Source organism: Parambassis ranga, chromosome 10, assembly GCF_900634625.1.
Source record: "Parambassis ranga chromosome 10, fParRan2.1, whole genome shotgun sequence".
In the NCBI taxonomy this organism is placed as follows: Eukaryota; Metazoa; Chordata; class Actinopteri; family Ambassidae; genus Parambassis; species Parambassis ranga.
The window spans coordinates 2,916,589-2,938,716 of record NC_041031.1 but is presented as its reverse complement, the minus strand read 5'-3'; the positions used below and the strand labels follow the sequence as shown (position 1 = coordinate 2,938,716).

The 22,128-nt window shown below is 42.6% G+C and overlaps 1 non-coding gene and 1 pseudogene across 1 annotated transcript; one reads left to right on the top strand and one right to left on the bottom strand.

Annotated features, from left to right (window-relative positions):
- Positions 1–897: 897 nt before the first annotated feature.
- On the top strand, positions 898–969 carry trnae-uuc (transfer RNA glutamic acid (anticodon UUC)). Its single transcript has one exon. It is a non-coding gene; the product is annotated as a tRNA-Glu (tRNA).
- Positions 970–20,448: 19,479 nt separating this feature from the next.
- LOC114443148 (uncharacterized) lies at positions 20,449–20,567 on the bottom strand (annotated as a pseudogene).
- Positions 20,568–22,128: the final 1,561 nt, after the last annotated feature.

Here is a 22,128-nt window from a genome sequence, read left to right as displayed (position 1 = left end):
CTGTGCGGCCCGGTACCAAATGACCCACGGACCGGTACCGGTCCCCGGCCCAGTGGTTGGGGACCACTGCTTTAAATCAATTGCCCTCCCTCCACCATGCTGACTGAAGCCTGACCTCAACAGACAGCTGTTTAAATCACACATATAAATTCAAGGTGCCACTGTGAACTTTCTGCCCTGTAACAGCAGAAATCAATAAAATCATTGAATCCATACATAAAAACAGAGCTGATTTCTGCTGCTGTTAACAGACACACAGCCGGTTCTGTGTTCAGAGATGATGCATGCAGGTCACAGACACAGTGCACTCACATATGAAATGCTGCTCACGTCTCAGTTTGAATCTTGAGTTCTAATAAAAATGCAGATGAGTCAGCAGAGTCATGAGAAGGGAAACCTCTCAATAACTGCTGTTTTGATGCAGTGACCTCATGACGTAAAAGGCAAATGAGCTCTACAGCCTCCACACACTAAACACAGCCCCTAATGACAGGCTGAAGTCAGTTACCATGTTGCAACAACCCACCAGGCAACAACTAACATCCAGCTTTTACACACATCTCCACTGTTGTGTATGAGCTTGCAGCACATTTACACCAGTGTCTGTGGTGCGTCTGGGCAGAAAGTTGACTTCAGTTGAACTTTGACCTGAGCTGCACTGATCTTTGCCCCTACTGTCAATCCTAATGTATCACTGTCTGGACTGAAGGGCACAGACTGACAGATGATGCACACAGTGTGGAGTTTTCCAGCTTCCACACAAACTCAACACTGAAGACAAACTAAAGACAGTTTCAGCTCTTAGCAGAGATTTCTATGGAAACCATTGATCATGTGTACTTGAGGCCAGTAGACAAAGTAGATTTTGCTGTATGTACTGTATCAGTACTGTATCTCTCCCATATGGTCTAGCGGTTAGGATTCCTGGTTTTCACCCAGGCGGCCCGGGTTCGACTCCCGGTATGGGAAGAAGCTTTTAAAGAATTTCCCCTCAGGGATAAATAAAGGAATTCTGATTCTGATTTAGCAGCGCCAGCTGCTGTGTTTAAAGTAATGCTGCATGTCCAGCACCACTTTAAAATGAAGCCTGTGGGCTAAATTAACATCTACAGAGTGTTACTGTGGGGAGATGAGGCGCATTACAAGATGTAATGTTCTGCTAGATTTGCTGCACAGCAAACAAAAGACTGTGAAATTCACCCTGGTCCCAGGAGAACCTCAGGTGAAGACCCCCAGATAGCACTTGTACTCTAAACTAAAAGTCCAGTTTAAAGTCATTTGAAGGAATGTAACTGCCAATAAAACAGCTTTTATTCTATCTGTTCCTTCTGCCTGTGGATATTATTTCTCCTACAGTGAAGTTTTAGAGGGACAGACTGAACACACAAAGAGAACTAACTGTTTTTCTATCACAATGTCAAATCTAGATTAGAGATAAAAAGAGAAAATCTGTAACATTGAAGAACTGATTATTCATTATTATTATTATTATTATTTAACACAATTAAACACAGCATTAAGTTAACATTTTTTTCTGTTATGGTGGTTATCAAAGTCACAGAAGTTTGAAAAATATTTCTGAATCTGCCTCCATAATGTCAGTTCACAATCACAATCACTGCCAGCTGCTGTCAATCAAACATAGCCCCACCCTCTCAGCCAGCTGGAAAGAATACAACCATTTCCCCCAACATTGACTCCATCTGGTCTTTGAGGAATTATAAAGTCATATTTAAATTATGTATATTACAACTGTCTGCATAAAGTTTACTCAGCTCTACAAATGTGGAAGACAAATGGTGAAGATGTCATCAGAGGACACGCCCTCTTCTTTGACCATGGAGGAACCAGCTGAGTGAGAAAAGCTTTTGAGAGCGTCTGAGGATCAAAATCTCTCAGGCACAGCAGGAGACGGAGCGTTTTAGCCTGACATGTCCTGACACAAACAAACACACAAGGATGCACTCCAAAACGACCAAGGCATTTATACCTGCACATGCTCGAGTGGACAGACACCTGTGCTGCAACACACATTTCTGATGTCTTCTTTGACTCAGAGGACAGTAACTTTGGGACAGCCTGTTATGTCCATTTGTTCCTGTCATGCATGCAGCTCATGGAAGGTGACCCAAGAATTTAGTCAGAGACTGAAAAGACACCACTTACTTCTTCCAGCTCCTCCTACAGGATCCTGAGCTACTCCCAGGCCAGCCATGACCAGGACCAGCAATCCCTCCAGACTTTTGTGGGATGACCTCAAGGTTCCCACACAGATGGCCACATTGGGTACAGCCACCAAGCAGCAATGTTTCCTACTTATATCAACACCAACAGACACATATAGCTGCACATGGACCATGACCAGCAGTTACAGTACCTTGCTGACATTAATGTTTGATATTAGCCCTAATATACTCTGACTAGTAAGCAGGAGTGGACTGCTCAAATTCTGCCAGCCTGCTGTGACCACCTATGTGTGTGTTCCATGACCTGCTGACACATGTTGTGTGAATGCTCTTAGTGCAGTTGTCTTGTGTGCACCTGTGTATTTGGATGTGTGAACATGTGCAGGACAAAGCTTGTTAGGCTGCTGTCCCTGCTTTGCTCAGTACATGAGGTGAGGCTGTGGTCAGAGAGGTCTGCTCCCCATGAGGACAGAGACCCAACACCACCACTGCACAGGCTGCGCACACACCTACACACATACTCACAGAAGCACACAAACACTGACACACACTCAGGTTCACTGGTTGGTGCACTGATATAAATGGTACAAAATTGGCTTCAGGCAGGCAGGCCTGTCTCTGAACAGAAGAAAACCTCTACATTTAAAAAGAAGAGACACATTAAGTCCCAAAATATTAGCAACACTCTGCAAAATAAATTACATAATATCATAATACTCTGATTCAATGTTCTGGCCTTTCATCTATTCAGGAAAAAAACTGTCAACCCAAACTGCTGAGCTCTCATACAAACAGAGCAGCATGAGTGGCTTTAAACTGTAAGAGAAGAGCTGATATTAGCAGTTAGGTTCATATTGTGAGCGATCTGTACAATTAGAAACATTTAACTGTCTGAAGTCCTGAATAAACTTTTATATACCAGTAATGAAAGAGGCTCTGACAATACAGTAACACCAAGGTGTGAATCATATCATAGTAATGAGCCATGGTTTGGTTCAGTCTGCTGTGGGGGAGGGGTTTGTAGCTAAAGAACACTAGACTAACTGTTATCCTCATGATAACTATAATTTAATTAACTTCATAAATTTAATTAAAATTAGTCTTTAGTGCAAGTTCCCTGAGTAAACTGAAATAAATAATTCACACTGGGGGGTGGAGATAACTGTTTTACTGTTTCCACTGTTTTCTGCCTGCTTACAGCAGCCATGTTAGCAGCTTTTTGCCACTTAGTCCAAGTAAGGGGGCGTGTCCTGCTGGGAATGAGACGTATGTGCATCTCTCTACTGAAGGGAATTATTCTTCATGACACTAACGGCTCAGAGTTATGACAGGATCGAACAAATGACCATCAACAGATCAGACGGTGACGCTCATGATGTTTTGTCTCTTCACTGCTCTGTATGCTGTTTGTCCTTTGAACTGAGCGAGCTGAACTCAAGACAGAAATGTCTGCAAATCCTGACACAGTAACACTTTAGAGATGTTTTCACTTAATAAGATGAAGTGTAATAAAAATCTCACACAGGGGACGTGTTCCTGCATATTAAAGCTTTTTCATCATTTGAATCAGCAGTAAGGCAAACAGCAAACAATACTGCAGCGTTCTCTCCGCCTCAGTGACCTTTGCTCTGTACATTGTTTAAAATGTGCCGAGTCACACAGCCAGATATGCATCATCATACAAAACTGCAGTATTACAGTACAGTATTATCAGTCCTACAGGTAAAAAGAAAGGCTCTCTGTGACACTGTAATTTGTAATGATGTTAAAGTGTGTTTGTCATTGCTGCTCTTTCTGCAGGGGGACACAGCATCCATACACCCCCACTCCCTCTACTGCTGCTCTCATCTATCCACATTTGAGTGTGCATGTGTGAGAGAGGGTGTGTGTGCTTGTAACCATCTATTCCTACAAAGTGATTAATAAGAAGTAATGCCAGAGGCTTCATTCTGATCATGATGGAGCAACACCACACCTCCACCCTCCAAACACTGGGAGGACAGATGATGGAGATCAGGGCTGAAGCAGCAGAACAGAGATGGATGGACAGACAGTGAGTGGTGCAGAGTGACAGCTCGTCCTGATAAGTAAAGAAAAAGCTTAAAGAGAATCAGAGTTAAATGAAGAAGCATCACAGGATTTTTTTTTGTGGTCAAATCTTACCTTTAGCCAGTAGTTAGAACCTTTTTAAAATTTGCTAGCTCTGTTGCGTCTGCTAACATGGCACACAGCCATGTTGGAAATGTCGGTGTGTAAACACAAAATCACATGACCAGTCACATGTGATACCAGGATGTTCAGTAGGTGTCTCTTAGGGACTATGCATTAAAATTCAGAATAAAGCTATATAAGGCGCTTTCCAGGACTCCTAAAGGACTGGTGACACCTATGTCACTGTGGGTCTTAAAAAAACAAAACAAAAAAAATCAATGTGTAAATCTGCTGACTCAGCATACTGTGACAAGCTTTACTGTATTAGCGTGGGTATGATGCTGGTATATGAAGGGCTTTTCCATCTACTGGCTGTCAATGAGGCGGAGCTATAGGCTGATTGATTGATCAATATGAGGAGATGGAAGGTGTGTGGAGAGGAGCAGCTAACAGCAGAAAGCAGTGATTGATAACATGCACAGTAAGATAAGTGCAGAGAGAGGGAGACTGACAAAGGTAAGGAGGAAGATGGAAGCTGAGGATTGACTGACATTTGGAGAGAGAAGAGCTAAAAGCCAGAAAGATGCACAGCAAGAGAAAAACTCCTGCAGACAAAGAGAGGCCAGTGATGGATTGTGGAACATTACTGTGAAAGGATGGAGAGACAGTAAGAGGACAGAGAAAGGAGGGAGTGGAGGAACAAAGGTTCATCACCTCGACCCGGAGCAGGTGTTTAGAAAGGACCAGCAGCATGAAGCCAGTGATCATAATGTTAGAGCAAATCTAATAAAAATTTAATTCAACATGTGATTTTATTGATACATGAACCTATTGCATGAAATAAACCTGCCAACATGAAACAGTGCACATTAAAAACAGAGCAGAAAGTCACCTCTATAAATAACAATAAACCAACAATAATAATAAAAAACAAAAATATTTGTTCAGCTTTAAGGTTTAAACAGTATTTTAAACTGATCTCATTAAAACAAACACACCATGTGTATCAGTGTAACTAATAAGATGAGAGCTTCATCACTCACCATCATCTCAGAGGGTGTTTTTTTCTCCTGTCTGGCTGTTCCGGCGGCCATGTTTCCCTCCTGCCTTAGGTGGTGTCGCCTCTGTGGCCTCCCTCCTCTGGCTGCCGTCAATGACCTTGTGACCTTCCCATAGGAGCCATATGCTGATGTCAGGCACCTCTCCCCCTGACAAGAGCTCAGAAAAGGGGCACAGGATTCTACCGCAGCACCGGACCTGGATCTCACAAAAGAACAAAACTTATTCACACATTTAATTACACACAATTACTGACACTATATTTCATTATATTGATGAAGATAATCAGTCATCCAGGTAATTTTTTTAAGAGCTTGAAGCAGGGCAGCTTGAAGACATTTCACTGCTTGAACTGATGAAGCTGCTTGAAGGAGCCGGCAGTAAAGACTCTCTCTGCTTGCAGCATTCAGCACTCTGTCAGGTAAGATACTATTAATGGTAAGAGCTCTCATACCTCCAATCATTTACCCTCCTACATGCACACAGAAACACGCAATGACACAACTGCTGATGAGGCAGCCTACAGGCAAGCGGTGGCTCAGCTATTGTCCTGGTGCCATGAAAATAATCTCTCTTGAAGAATAAGGAGATGATTATTGACCCAAGGAAGAGGAGAGACCAGCATGCCACAGTCTTCATCCACGAGGCCCAGGTAGAGAGGGTAAAAACCTTCAAACTCATCACCCACATCAGTGAGGATCTCACCTGGGTTCACAACACACAGCAGATCATCAAGAAGGCTCAACAGAGACTCTTCTTTCTCAGGAAACTGAGGATATTTGGATTACCCTCCAAACTGCGCAGCAACTTCTACAGATGCACAGTGGAGAGCGTCCTGACAAACTCCTTCACAGTCTGGTACAGGATCTGCACCTTTCAGGACAGGAAGGCTCTCCAGCGTGTCATTAAAACGGTACAATTCATCTGTGGAGCAGCCTTCCCACCTCTACAGGACATCTTGTTGGAGGAAGAGGAGAGGCGGCTCCAGCAGCAGCAAAACCGGTGACGGCTCATTTTCTTCAGGCTGGGATAGCGCAGTGTGGAGGTGACGGTAAGCTGCTGTTTAACCATATTATTGATCATAATTAATATACTGAGCAAACACTAGCCATATAACCAGTAGATTGACAAATATGATTAAATGTAATTTATATTTTGTTCAATTGTAAGACTTGATACAGGGTTCGGTTTGTAATTTTAATACTTCAAATTAAATAGCCAAATGTGTAAGAACCCTGCAAATAACCCTGACTGAAATCACTGCTTTAATGTGTCATTAGGCATCAGGTCTGTCACTACACCAGAGAATTACTGCTGGTTGGAGGAGAGTGGGGCTCCCTGGCAGGACCAGCTGTCTGTCCTGGAGGAGGTGTACTCACCATTGTTGGGGGAAAAAATGGGTCCCCCTAGTTCGGGCTGCAAACAGACTCGGAGACAGAGACAGGTTTACTTGGCCAAGGAGAAGTGCCTCACCGGAGTGCCGACAGTTCTGGCTTTTCCGGGGTTGCTTCCTTTATTTATACACAGTGTGAATATCATATGGGTGTAGACATCTGTAAGCATGTTTCCTGAGATAAGTATAGCAGAAAAAACGAAATTGCCAAATAGGGTAATAGAGCATAAATGGGGAAGCATACATGAAGACTGTTAGTACAAGTAAGGTAATTAATCAGACATGAGCAAGCATACATGGGGAGGGTCAGTACATTTATACTGAATCTAACATAGTTTTCTTCTAACAACCATCATCACCTTTAGAGGGTGAGGATACATATTTTATAGCTTTTCATATTTTAAGCTGTTTTGGAAGCCGCTCTGTTGAAGTAATTATTATTATTTTTGCCCTTTTTAAAAACATCTTTAGTAACATGGCAGCCGCCGATCGTCAGCTCTGCAAACCCTGATGGACGATGTGGTGGACAGAGGAGACAGACACCCCCCACCCCCAGATGATGTCCCACTCACAGCCAGAGGACTCCAAGGTCTTCACCGTGGCATCCCATCCATTCCCGCAGCACCAAGGACTCCTGCTCAGCCAAACATTTGCATATATGTTCTTTGTAAATAGTATTTTCTGCTGATCTTTTATAAATAATAAATTGTACATTTTCATAATGCCCACTGGTAAATAGTTAGAAATGTTCAAATTGTATCTTTGTAAATATTGTACATAACAGAACAATAAATTATTCTTGTGTTGTGTTAGCGTTATTAACGTCATGTTCTAAAAATAAATCTATCATTTTTGTAAATGCTGTTATCACTACTAACCTTCCTTGAACTCCTAGCTTTAAGTAAAAAGCTGTTACTTACATGTAAATGTGTATTTTGGCACTGCTGCTCGCCATTACTTTAGTTTGTTGAAAAAATAAGCCCGCAAAGCATCTTGGGATATATAAGGCCACGAAGGATGGTAGCGATTCATCCTCTGAATTCAGGCAAAAGGAGGACGTATTTTAAGGACCCTTAGAATTTTGGTGAAATGGGACAGCCTCCGCGCAGCGTTGTGACGTAAGTGGCCTTAAAATGCGCACTCCGAAGGATGCAGACCCTGAATTGGGACACAGCTCGCAGTCTCGCCAGCCTTAACCTCGCATGTTCTCCAGGATGCCTTGCCTTGTTTGATCCTGATTCCTCGCTAAGTATCTTGTTTTTGCCTTACCTAGTTTTGCCACTAATAGTGTAATTTTGAGTTTTGACCTTTGGACATTTGCCCTCCTGGCACTTATTGTGCTTATTGTTAACTTAATTATTGTTAAACGCTGCTCCGCATCCTGCATCTGTGTCCACACATCACCACAACCCTGACACATTTTGCTTATTTTATTTTTTTCTTATTGCTTATTCTTATTTTTATTTATTCTTATGCCTAAAATAAGTCTTTTATCTTAGTTTAGTTTTGTACAAAGTCATGTGAAGGGAACTCGCAAAGTAAGAATTTCATTGCTCAGTGTAACTGTAAGTGTCAAGTGCTGTGCATTTGACAATAAACTTCTTGAATCTTGAATGACACAAACGATCAAGAAATAGTGAGACATCAGATCTTTGCAGCACCTAAGCAGAGTAATTATTACATGACATATTATATCCACCTCCAGGGTTGTGCTCTCACATCATTCTTGAGCAGCACGATCCACTTCAATGTCCTGCTGGAGTGCATGGTTTAGACAGCATCTGCCGTCACCCGCTACTGGCCTCACCTCCAGTCTTCAGGCTGCCCTGTGATCCCCAGCAGTTTCCAGTCTGTGGTTTCAGCTCATTGTCTGCAGGACAAAGACAATAACGTAAATCAAAAAGGATTCTTTCAAAGAAAAATCACTATCTGTGTAAAATGTAACAGCAAAACAATGTTCCTGCATTAATAACCCCATTTAATCCCACCGGCAACACCGATCATTTGTTTTAACTTCTGGAAGCTCTAAAAATGTTGTTTTTGCTTTGGGCAGCTAATGCAAGTTTTAAAATGAAAGAATAGTCTGTCAACACTAAATTGTATCAATTTCATGTAACTAGCCTTAATGGTCACATGACCAGGCCTCTTTGTTTCCTGCCTGCACCTTTCGAAGGAGATGTCTGTCTCAAACTTGTAGAAGAGGAAGTAATTAAAATGCCCTAATTAACAGATAGAAGTGAAATATTTGGTACATATATTTTGTAAAGTGTCTACTACTGATACATAATGAGAATTATATGCCTGCATGCCTCTTTTGATCATTAGATGAGTAAATGTAAGGACGGCAACATTTGTTGCCGCTAGCATAAAACATTGTCAGAATGTTATAGGTAGGTGTCAAAGATGTATATTCTACACAGCATAAACCTATCACAGGTTTTGCATCTTGTTGGCTTAAAAAAAGGTGATGTTTCCTATACCCCCCAAGGAGGCTCAGTAGTGTGTGTGGCCTCCACGTGCCTGTATGACCTCCCTACAATGCCTGGGCATGTTCCTGATGAGGTGGCAGATGCTCTCCTAAGGGATTTCCTCCCAGACCTGGATTAAAGCATCAGTCCACTCCTGGACAATCTGTGGTGCAACGTGGTGTTGGTGGATGGAACGAGACATGATGTCCCAGATGTGCACGTGTGGCACCCCTAAAATGGGTTGACCACAAAAGTTATTTGTAATTATTTTTTGACATTTTTGTAAGGTGTGTACTGTCATTGTGTTGTTTTGTTTTCAATTAGAAATTATTAACGTTGTCATAAACCGCTATATTAAGGGGAAAAGTGTGGGGGGGGGGGGGGGGGGGGCGGAACCTGTGTACATCCGTGAGTTGCCCTGGGGAACGATTAGGGGGGCGGAACGCCTGCTTCCTCTCAGACGTGATCTGGAGAGAAAGACATACAGACCTGCGTCCTCATTTCTCCTCTTTACCTGCTAAATACAGGTCGGTAACAGTACATGTGCGGTGACATGTTAGTTAATATTGACTCACAGTTGAAGTGAGACAGTTTGTATGTTATTTTGGTGTGTTTTATGACCGTTTTATATCATAAAAATGACTGTTGTGAGTTAGGCATTTTCCCGCGTGGATACTATTCTTTGTCTAGTGTGACGCTAGGTACACCTGTTGAAATGTTAAATGTTAGATAATTAAATCATGTTATGAATGTAACAAGCACTTTACCTAAGCACACATTTCAGTGCTCTTTTACATGAGCGTGACAAATATAGAGACAGAAGAGTGGGTGATACACATAACAGCAGAATGATGATGCATGTTTGTACCAGTTTACACTGAATGAAAGAGTGATGTATTTACAGGAGATGATTGTGAGTATCAACTAAAAGAAAGATGTAGCTTGAAGATGAGATAAATTGTATTAGTGAACCTAAGGTCCGGATGAAAGAATTAATTGGAAATGTAACACTGTGCTATAAAAAAAAACTGAAATGAAGCAGGAAGAAATGCATTGTGCTTGTGTGACTGTTTGGACATATGTTAAATAAATGTCAGACGTGATCTGGAGAGAAAGACATACAGACCTGCGTCCTCATTTCTCCTCTTTACCTGCTAAATACAGGTCTTATATTTGTTACTGTGGTCTCCCATCCCTGGGACCCGTAACACACGGCTGGATTCAGTTCTGGGGAACGGGCAGGCCAGTCCATAGCATCAATGCCTTCTTCATGCAAGAACTGCTGACACATGAAGCCACATGAAACCTAGCATTGTCATGCATTGGAAAAAACCCAGGGCCCACTGCACCAGCATATGGTCTCACAATGGGTCTGAGGATCTCATCCTGGTACCTAATGGCAGGCAGGGTACCTCTGGCTAGCACATGTAGGGCTGTGCAGCCCTCCAAAGAAATGCCTTCCCATCACTGACCCACTACTAAACTGGTCATGATGGAGTATGTTGAAGGCAGCTAGAATACATTCAATGTTGCATTGAACCCGATACCCAGACTGAAAACTGATCTGTTAAACGAAGGATTGAATAGTAAGTGTATAATGGACTGGACAGCATTATGAAATGTTCACTGATGGGGAAAATGTGTTCTCCCCAAGCTTTTCAATAATAGCTAGTATAGTAATAAGTCCGAGGACTATAATTGTAAAATGGACTGAAAATCGTCTGACACAGCTTGAGACAATCAGTCTGAAAGAAAGAAAGAAAGAAAGAAAGAAGAAATTGACAAAGAGGGGGGTATAAACCATTTAAGTCACTTACTGTGGTAATGAGTGAAGGATAAGGCACTAATTGGTTTCACTCACTACAGTACAGTAAGCAACCTTACTGTAACAGACACTAAATGGTATCACCATGGTCCGTGTATCTTTTGGTATTTGGATTTTTTCTTCAAAGGTGGATATTAAAAAATAAAAAAACGAGCGCTTTATTGAGTTTTGTTTTAAAATACACAAATCAAAATTGAAATACGAGGCATTTCACTTTTTTGGTAGTTTGAATGGAGTTGCCGAAATGTAAAAAATACTTTGAATTTCTTTCTCTACAAAGCGTAACGAAATACATATTCATGAAGAGACAGAAACGAAAAACAACCGCAGTGTCTCCACACAAGAACATGGATGTAGAGCTCATACTGAATGACTGTACAGACACAGTATGGTACAAGACAAAAATAAAGGATAAGTACTATGTTCTGTAGTGACCTACATCTCTACCAGCGTACAGAGGCAGGCATGTGTTTGTGCTAAGTTTATTTAATGCCAAAGTCAAATGGTTATATATAAACAGGCATAATGATTTGACTTCCAGAGAAAGTCGTTATAGATTATATAACACTGACTGAAGAGGTTATTTATAAGGATTTGTCTGACAGTTGAAGTCACACAGTCTGTACATAACTCCAGCTGATGTATGGCTGCTATTAGCCTGATGCTTTTAACCAGCTGTTTGGATGAATGCCTGCCTCTGGCGGTCTGCTGATGTCTGTTGGTATTTACGTTGCTGAGGGTGTGTTACTGGAACAAGTATCTGCAAGTTAGAGGATCCACGTCAGATATCTATAATGCAGTAGAACAGAGACTCATTTAAGTTACAGAAATGTAAAATGTATTAATGATAAGAGCTGTGGGAACACTCTACCTGCCAGCTTCTATAGTTGTGTTCTGACCTGTGAAACCCAGACAGAGGGGGGAGCATATATGGCAGTCATCCAATGGTATCTGACTGCATACAGTGTAGTGACATTTAAACCCATGCACACACACATATAAAATTGTGTAAATTAAACCCCAGTCTTTCTGACACACATACAATATATATACATACATATATATAATACACAGCCAGGGAACTGTTTCTTAACAACTGTCTTAGTATATTCTCTGCTGTATGAGAGCAGGTGCAGGTGCTACCAATTAGTGGTCATCATGGTGGGTCCGTGTATCTTTTGGTATTTTGATTTTTTCTTCAAAGGTGGATATTAAAAAATAAAAAACGAGCGCTTTATTGAGTTTTGTTTTAAAATACACAAATCAAAATTGAAATACGAGGCATTTCACTTTTTTGGTGGTTTGAATGGAGTTGCCGAAATGTAAAAAATACTTTGAATTTCTTTCTCTACAAAGCGTAACGAAATACATATTCACGAAGAGACAGAAACAAAAAACGACGTTTTTCTGTATGTGTTTTTTTTTTTTATCCAGAGACCGGAAGTTGTCATTGTTTTCTTCTTCTTGTATTTAATGTAGACCTGCCTGCTACTGACTGGAGCATTGTCGCCACCTACCGTTGCTTATTTATAACAATCTCGCATTTGAGCGAACTGTAGCTTCTTACAGCCACCAAGAGGAAGAGCCGTGCTGGTGATGTTCTTGTGACGCCCGCAATCAGAATGTCACTCGAGCCTTACCGCGAGATTGTTTTAGACATGGCTAAAGAAGGTCTTTCTTCTGCAGAAATCTCTGCACGAATTTCAGAAGAAAGCGGGGGCAGAAGAGGATTTTCTGAAGAAATGTCAGAAAGTTTTGTGCCGAAAATGGCTGCAGTTTAAGAGGATTGCCCGACACTCATTTGGAGTTGGAGGTGGCAAAAGCCATAACTGAGGTATGACTCGTGCTATAGATTTAATTGTATGCCTATTTAACGTTACTGCAAGGAGCACTGTCTTTGGCTAATAAAGCACAAAAACGTGTTCATCTGCCATTTGTATATGAGAAGTAATCACAGCCTACATACATGTAAACACACTACATCCCACACACACACAATATGGTAGCGTTCAAGTTTATGGTAACATTTTGGTAAGAGTAAGTCATGTTTATTTGTTATTAATCTAGACTGGGCCTACTTATGGAAGGAGGATGATGAAGGGGTATCTCGCTATAAAAGGAGTGCATGCTGCAGAGACACGAGTTGGATCAGTGCTCAGAAATATGCATCAACCTTACCATGAAGCCAGACGTCAGGTATGCGTCTATTTAGGCCAAATATTTTTACACAACAAATAGTGTAGATTATGCGTACACAGTAGAAATTCTTATATCATATAGAAATACATTATTTTTGATTTACTTTTCCCCCTTTCCTCTTCAGGGTGCCCGCAATCTAAACCCAATACCATACAATGCTGAATATATGGGTCATAAAATACACATGGATCAAAATGAAAAATTAGCTATGTTTGGAGTTACCCATGTTTTGGGCTTTTGCTCACTCAACAATGCCTGTAAAAAACAACCTTGTCATCTATGAAGACGTCTTCAGGTAATAGCCTATTGTTGTGGACATCAAAGAGTTATTTTGTCTTTTTATCATATATAGTGCAGATATGCACATGTTGTTTCTTTCCGGTTTCAAAAGATGCTTTACAGTAAAATGAGATAAAATGTAATCTTTCCAACAGGCCTGCTGTGCTTGCACATGGTATCTGGGACCAGGTACGAGTAGACCATGGCAAGGAATTTTATTTGACACTCTTCATGCAGGAGCTGCTGTCACCTCATCGCCATAATTTGGAGACCAAGCCCTATTTACAGACTTCATCCAAAATGGTAGTTATAGTATCTTTTATTACCACTATTAGAGTATTTGCTTCAGGAGGATAGCTGTTTGGAATATGTATCATAAACATTCTACATGCTAGTAAACATAACATTATTATAATTGAACATTTTACAACTGCAGAAGCAACCATTACTGGAGTTTATGCAAACCCTATATTCTAGTTATATGGGGGAGCATGGTCCTTCATGGTATTTGTGGAAAATTGTCGATTAGCAGAAACAATGACGACAGCCTTGTGAAATACTGTGTGTCTAACTTGACTATACAGTTGTGCCAAATTGGTCTGGCATGGCTGGTTGCACCATGGAACACTCACAGAATTCCAGGTAATCTAGTGTTGTTAAGCTTATTACAAATACAATCATGAGATTCAAGACTAGCATTATTGTCTTTATTAAACAGGCAAAGGTATACCAAATGATTTGGCTGGCAGCGGGTGTCCCAAAAGAATCCCACAGGAGCTGCTGCCTAATTCAGCTGAAGCAGCAAACCCTTACAACCAGCAGCTGGGATCTTCACTGACAACACATTCAACTTTTGGAGTTGATCCATTTTCAACAGAACAAGACAAACTTACAGTTGAGAATCAGTTTTCAGAGCAGTACCCAGACATTTCAGACTTGTACTCTAGAGCAGTGAACAATGACTTTGCTCCATTCAAACATGCACTGCTTGACCTCATAACAACAACTAAGCGCCATGTGTGAAAAGATATTAGAACTTTGGTACTTTTACAAACTGCTGGAATCCAAAAGAGAGTAAAATAAAACATTTTTTAAAAATGTGAAAATCAAGTGTATTTTCTGGGTTGCAACTTAACAGAGTTGAGAGCAAGTGCTCCATGGCACTGAACAGTAGATGTTGCCTCAAATAAGCATTGCTCTCTCACAACTACAAAACCATCAGTATCAACACTTTATGAGTATGAAAGTGCAAGAAGTTACTCCTCTTCAAAGAAGGGTCTCAGAACAGAAAGCACCTCTGTCAGACCATTAACCTCAAATGTGCCTGTGGTCCGCCCTCTACATTTTGCACAGTGCTCAGAGGTCATCTGCCATTGCATTATGCATGTTTTGCAGCCAATAATGCTTTGGCAGCAGTCTGTGAAGACTGGCTCCTCAATGAATCCTAAAAGACAAAATGACGTTGAAATGAATAGAATAGAATATACTTTATTCATTCCAAGCTGGGAAATTTCACTAGATGCATGTCTCCTGCAATAACCAAGTGTTTATTAAAGAACAAAGATGATGTAATTATAAGGGGCAATGAAAGGATTAAGAAAGGAATGGGGAAAAGAGGAGACAGAAATACTTACTCATACAGACGACACAGCAGAATCCTTGCTTGAGGACCAGCAGCTGAGAGGGCGTCAGGATGACTTTTTGAGAGGTAGCAAAATTGGTGAGCTTCGCTGTTTCGATTGCTCGTGAAAAACTCTGTTCCAGTTGGTTCATAAGAGAATAACCTCACCGCTGAAATCCACTCCATGTTTTCCTGGTTACCACAGCGCTGCAATACCGTTACTATAGTAACGGACCTAACAAAGCCAGTGGCTTACTTCGAGCGAGCGTAAAACACCGTAAAGAGAACCGTCGGTGCTGCTCGAAGCTGGAGGAGGTAACGTCAGTGTCATCCCACAAAGTCCAGGTTATGACAACTTCCGGTCTCTTTATAAAAAAAACACATACAGAAAAACGTCGTTTTTGTTTCTGTCTCTTCATGAATATGTATATCGTTACGCTTTGTAGAGAAAGAAATTCAAAGTATTTTTTACATTTCGGCAACTCCATTCAAACCACCAAAAAAGTGAAATGCCTCGTATTTCAATTTTGATTTGTGTATTTTAAAACAAAACTCAATAAAGGGCTCATTTTTTATTTTTTTAATATCTACCTTTGAAGAAAAAATCCAAATACCAAAAGATACACGGACCCACCATGATGACCACTAATTGGTGCACCTGCTCTCATACAGCAGAGAATATACTAAGACAGTTGTTAAGACACAGTTCCCTGGCTGTGTATTATATATATGTATGTATATATATTGTATGTGTGTCAGAAAGACTGGGGTTTAATTTACACAATTTTATATGTGTGTGTGCATGGTTTTAAATGTCACTACACTGTATGCAGTCAGATACCATTGGATGACTGCCATATATGCTCCCCCCTCTGTCTGGGTTTCACAGGTCAGAACACAACTATAGAAGCTGGCAGGTAGAGTGTTCCCACAGCTCTTATCATTAATACATTTTACATTTCTGTAACTTAAATGAGTCTCTGTTCTACTGCATTATAGATATCTGACATGGATCATCTAACTTGCAGATACTTGTTCCAGTAACACACCCTCAGCAACGTAAATACCAACAAACATCAGCAGACCGCTAGAGGCAGGCATTCATCCAAACAGCTGGTTAAAAGCATCAGGCTAATAGCAGCCGTACATCAGCTGGAGTTATGTACAGACTGTGTGACTTTAACTGTCAGAAAAAACCTTATAAATAACCTCTTCAGTCAGTGTTATATAATCTATAACGACTTTCTCTGGAAGTCAAATCATTATGCCTGTTTATATATAACCATTTGACTTTGGCATTAAATAAACTTAGTACAAACACATGCCTGCCTCTGTACGCTGGTAGAGATGCAGGTCACTACAGAACATAGTATTTATCCTTTATTTTTGTCTTGTACCATGCTGTGTCTGTACAGTCATTCAGTATGAGCTCTACATCCATGTTCTTGTGTGGAGACACTGCTCAGTTGTGAAATCGAGATGATGAGAAATGCAGCTCTCATTAAATTATGTTAGAGTGAAATTTGATATCAATAATTTTAGCAGAACTTCTATTGTAGGTCATTCAAAGCTACAAGTCTGCCTTGTCAGAATGTCACATCCATAACGGCTGCCGTAGAGAAATATAGATTTAAACACTATTCATCTAAGTATCAACAATTCTGTCTGAAGTGTTGGCAATATTTTATATTAAGAATTATGAAAATATCATTATATGAAATCTAATGGACAAAGAAGAAGATTCCTGAGTGTGTTCTCATACAGACCTGTTTGAATACTTTCTGGCCCTTTTGTCTATGTTGTACAAGGTCAATGCTCTATAAAATAGCATTATCTGTCACGACCTGGTGTTATTTATGGTTTTGTTTTCCTTGTTTTGGGTTTTTAGTTTAATCTGTGCTTAGTTATTGTTTCCTGTAGCTCTGGTGTTTTGTTTTCCTGGGTTTGTGTTTAGTTGTCTAGTCTTGTCTTGTGTTTCCAGTTTTACTTTGGTAGTCCTGTCCTCCCTGTGTATTGTCTTGAGTTTTGCTTCCTGTGTTTTCCCTCCTCGTTGATTACCTGCCCTGCCCTCATGTGTGTCACCTGTGTCTCGTTGTCTTCCCTGGTCCCTGTGTATTTAGTCTTTGTCTTCCCTGCACTCTCGGCCAGTTTGTCTTGTCATCACCCAAGGGGATTGTGTTTTAGTCTTGTCTTCGTCTCTGTCATGCCATGCTACAGCCACGTGATCCAGGTTATATTATGCCATGCCTCGACCTTGCCATGTTCGTTTGATTTTTGCTTTTGTCCTGCTGTTGGCTTTTTACCACGACAAGTGTGATTTTTAGTTTGTTACTTTTTGCCTTTTGCCCTCCTGGCGTTAAATAAAAGACTGCTTTTGATTTTGAAACTGCTCTGCTCTCTGCAACTGTGTCCTCCCACACCACAAACCCTGACATTATCATGTTCTTTGTTTGACTCTTACCTTGCAGTGTTCCCACATGATGTCAGGGGTCAGGGTCAGAAAAGAAAGTATAAATAAAAAATATTGTGGTCAGACAATTCTTCAATATATATGTATTCTTTTTATGTATTATTTATATGCATTATTTTCTTGCTCTTGGTGTAGTGAGAGAAAAAACAGACAACACAAAAGTGGACAGGAAACAAAGTTGGAAAGCTGAGGAAAAAGTTGACATTCGGGGGAAAGGATATTTGCTGACTGGATGATACTACAGATTAAGCTGAATTTATGTGAAAGTGGCAGATTAAGCTGCTTGTGAGAGAGGGACTTAAACGTATATTCTATCAATAGCAGAGACACAGGAGGAGGAGAACTAACAGACTCTGACTAGCAGACGTTACCTTCAGAATTGGAAAGCACTTATTACCATGTCCCACTTGCTCTGTGGTATGTGTTTTATTCTCAGAATAACACCTAAAATCAAGAAATGCTGAGGCCACTTTGCTGGGCTATTAAAGGAAGGCTCACAGAAGTTCCAAACTTGCTTGTTGAGCATAACAAAGTGATGGGCTACCTCATGGGCTACCTGTGCATCCTGACAGGACACAGATCTGTTGTCATGACAAACATGACCGAGGAAAATGTCTTGAACCCAGAACGTTCTAAGCAGGGATTCCATATCACAGTGAGTTGCTTTGAATTAAGGATTGAAATTTGTCCCCAGGTTGACAAACACAAAACTGCGCGTGCATATGGACAGGCATCCTTGTTTGTCACCACGGACGAGTATTCCTGGCTATCAAAACTGATAGAGATCCTCTCTGACCAAAAGAGTCATGACAATTGCAGTTATGTCTTTGCGACCATCCATGGGAACCAAACTGTGAAACCTGTCCACTTCCTTCAAGCTGCCTGGAGAGACGCTGGCCTGGAAGGGAATATCACTTTCAACAAGATACGGAGCAGTGTCTCCACCCAAGTAAGCTTGTGTGATTTCTGAAGCCACTGTGATTTTATGGTAAAAATAGGAAAGACAGAATAACATGTTTGTTTTTCTATTTGCAGGCCAGCAAATATCTCACTGTTGAGAGATGTTGTCATGACACAAAAACCGCTGAGCTTTTCTACGTGGCACTGCCTGACAAGGAGGAAGCCTTAAAAGCTAGAGATTTAAGATTGAAGGCCATGAACATGGCTATAGCAGATGCGGAAGAACAAAGCCTCACTGAGAAGGAAACAACTGAAGATGAGGAGAGCCTGTCTTGGAAAGTGAGGAATACAGTTCATCAACACTTCCTTCTAAGTATTCAGAAACGGCTTGTGAAAGAAGGAAGTTCCTCTCTAACATGTCTTTGGATGTTCAAGCAGAATCTTTCAGTGATGAGGATGAGTTGCTATGCACACCAATACACACAATATAGAGGAAACTAGACTTTCCAGTGCCGGCTTCTTCAAATGTATTGTCTGACCCTGTGGAAGAGTTTGATTCTAAGAAAAAAAAAAAAAACTGGAGCCACAGTGAATCCATCCAGCACAGAAGTCTCTGAGATGCCCTCAGATGATGCAGCCATTGCAGAGGTAACTCAGAGTAAAGTGTCTGAGGTTCCAGATGTATATGTACCCACTGAAAAAGATACACCTGCAGATGTTGATCATAATTATCACCCGACTGAGTTGACTCCTGAGGTTATGAATGGAATGGTTGCATCTGATGTTTTAAAGCCAACTCAGGTGTTAGAGGAGTAAACTGAAAATCTAACTGTAGTTCAGTAAACAGCGAAATGTTCTACATAAAACATTTATATGTTTAAAAAGTGTTTTAATAAAGTTTTTATTGGAAATGTTAATGGATCTTAAGCAAAAGTTTAAAGAATTTAGAAAGTTATGCAACAGTAAAACAAAATAGGTATGGCTATGAACAGATTTAATCTGGTGGCAAAGGATGTTTCTGTGGTGTGTGGTAAGGTGCAGCATTGCCCCCTGTGGGCCACCACACGCCACTATCGTGCTGTGTCTCCTTCTCCCTCCTTTCTCCTCAGGTGCTCTGGGATGGCAGTGACTGCAAGGTGGAGCCGGGGCAGGGCAGACGCACCTGTCATTAATCACCTCTTCAGCGCCGCTTCTTAAGGGCCTCGCTCCTCTTCACCAGTCACCTGTTCTTCAGCTAACCACGCGTCATAAGAACCGTTCTCCATCCTGCTCTCCTGAGTATTCTCCCTGGCTATTTTTGACCTTGCCTTCTTTTTCCTCCCAGGCTCCTTCCCGGCGTCCTCTGCAGTCCTGCCGTGCTGAGTGCCTGTCCAGTTGGCGTTTTTCTCCCTAGTGGATGTTTTAGTTAAACTTTGTTTTGAATAAAGACTTTGCTCCTGAACCTGCATGTGGATCTCCTACTTGAAAACTCACAACAGTTTCTTTATTTGTATACACTGCTTTGGAAACAAGGGCTCTCCACCCTACATATTCCATATGTACGGGGACTGATCCCCACGGGAGCAGTATGACGTGGATACTCTTTAAGACACACCACCTGTGGTGGCCACGCAATGATTGGCACCGTGGCTATATAAGCGTTTCAGAGTGGCCTGGAGCTGGAGAGATAGTCTGGCTGGCAGTTCCCAGGGCTGCCCACAGCGTTCGCTGGGAACCAGGTCACCTGAGGCCAATTCGAGGCCACCAAGATGAGACTCACCTTCTCCACCTGAACTCTATGAAGAGTTGGTGCAGAAGGGTAGAAGGGGGGAAGGCCGTGGCCACTACACCGTCTGTGCGTGAGGGGAGGTCGTCCATCCCCAGGAGAGAACAGGGAACAGTCTGCTGTCACCTGGAGGCAATACAGCACCTGGTATTCCCAGGCGGTCTCCCATCCAAGTACTAACCAGGCCCGACTCTGTTTAGCTTCCGAGATCAGACGAGATTGGGCAGTTCTAGAGTAGTATGGCCGTGAGCTCTTTCTCACCAGCACATGGCAGTTCGGAAGACCCGGCAGGAAATGCTGGAGGGCCAAGTAGCTGCCTTCAGTCGCAGCCGGCCGATGTGCAGCCCCAGCCAGAAATACCAGCCTGCCAGGGAGGCATCCGACGACACCATCCGGCGACGCAGACCCCAGCGCATTAGGAGGGCTCCCCGCATCTGAGGCAGGCCCCAGATGCGAAGAGTCCTCCCACCAGCAGAGAGCCCTGCGCATCCTGCGTGTCATCAACACTCTGGCTTGCAGATCCCTCTGGGGGCACAATCCCCGGCCCAAGAGGCGATGCTTACTGGGTGCATATATAGATGGGCCAAAGGTGCTGTGTGCACTGTGGCCGCCATCAAAACTCCGCAGCAATATGCTAGGAACCACTAAAATACAGCTGAAGCAGCCCCGGTGCGTAGGCCATATGCTGCAGCGATGTACCAGGTAGGCCACAGCTGCAGATTCAATAGCCGTGTCTGGGGTGTTAGCTCACGGCACCGCAAGCACTACACCAGACAGAGCCAGCGTGTGGCCCCGAGCCAACACGTGTAAGCCCCAAGGAGTGTCACCGAGTGTGTTAGCCCACCACCGCAAGCAACACACCGGGACAGAAATGGAAATGCCAAACGGGGCACAGAACTCGAAGGTCCTGCCATTGAAGGTGAACCTGAGGAATGCCTGCGGCCCTCCCATATTAGGACCTGAAAATAGCGCCCTCCAGGCCGATCGTGGCAAACCAGTCGCCTTGGAGGATAGCCTAATAGACCCCTGGCACGGTCACCATTGTCCGGCGTGTCAGCTCGAGGCACCGCAAGCAATACACCGGACAGAGCCCGTGTGTGGCCCTGAGCCTGTCAACATTCTGCACCAAAGTGGGCCTCAAAGATCTCCCATCCTTCTTGTGGATGAGAAGTACCCGGAGTAGAACCCAGCTCGCCAATCGCACTGCGCTACTTCTCTTCCTTTTTCCTCAGAGAGAAGTGATTACTGCTGCCAGAATCTCCCTGAGCTGAGGGCCCGCTATCACTGGAATCATGGCTGATCTCATCAGCAGGGGGCGACTTTTCCGTAAAAACTGCAGGCGATAGCCCTGAGTCATGGCTTTCTTTTTCTTTTTTTGAAAACGATCCAGGGGTCCACCCCATGCATCTCCCACAAGTGGGGATGCGCATGGGGGGTCAAGGCGGGGGTCAAAGCTGCGATGACCCCATTGGTGGAGCTGCTGGGCTCCGCTGTCTGTGGCTCTGCCGGAGCATGCCTGATGTCTCCCGAGCACATCCTCCTCGGCCTGATGCAACATCTCAGTTGCACCTGGCCCCACAGAGCTGATGGCACTACAGGCCGCCTAAGCCGACAGGCCTGATCCTCCGCATCAGTGGCGACCGGGACAGCCAAAGATGGCGCCTCATCACCCAGAGGGAGGCATGGTCCTGTCTATGGCCACTGCCTGCTCCTTCATCAGCCTACCAGTAATGTTGTGCAGCCGCGTCAGTGCTCAAACTGCTTAGCAAGCTGACACTGGCACAAGGCTGAAAGGCCCCTGTATAGGCCAGC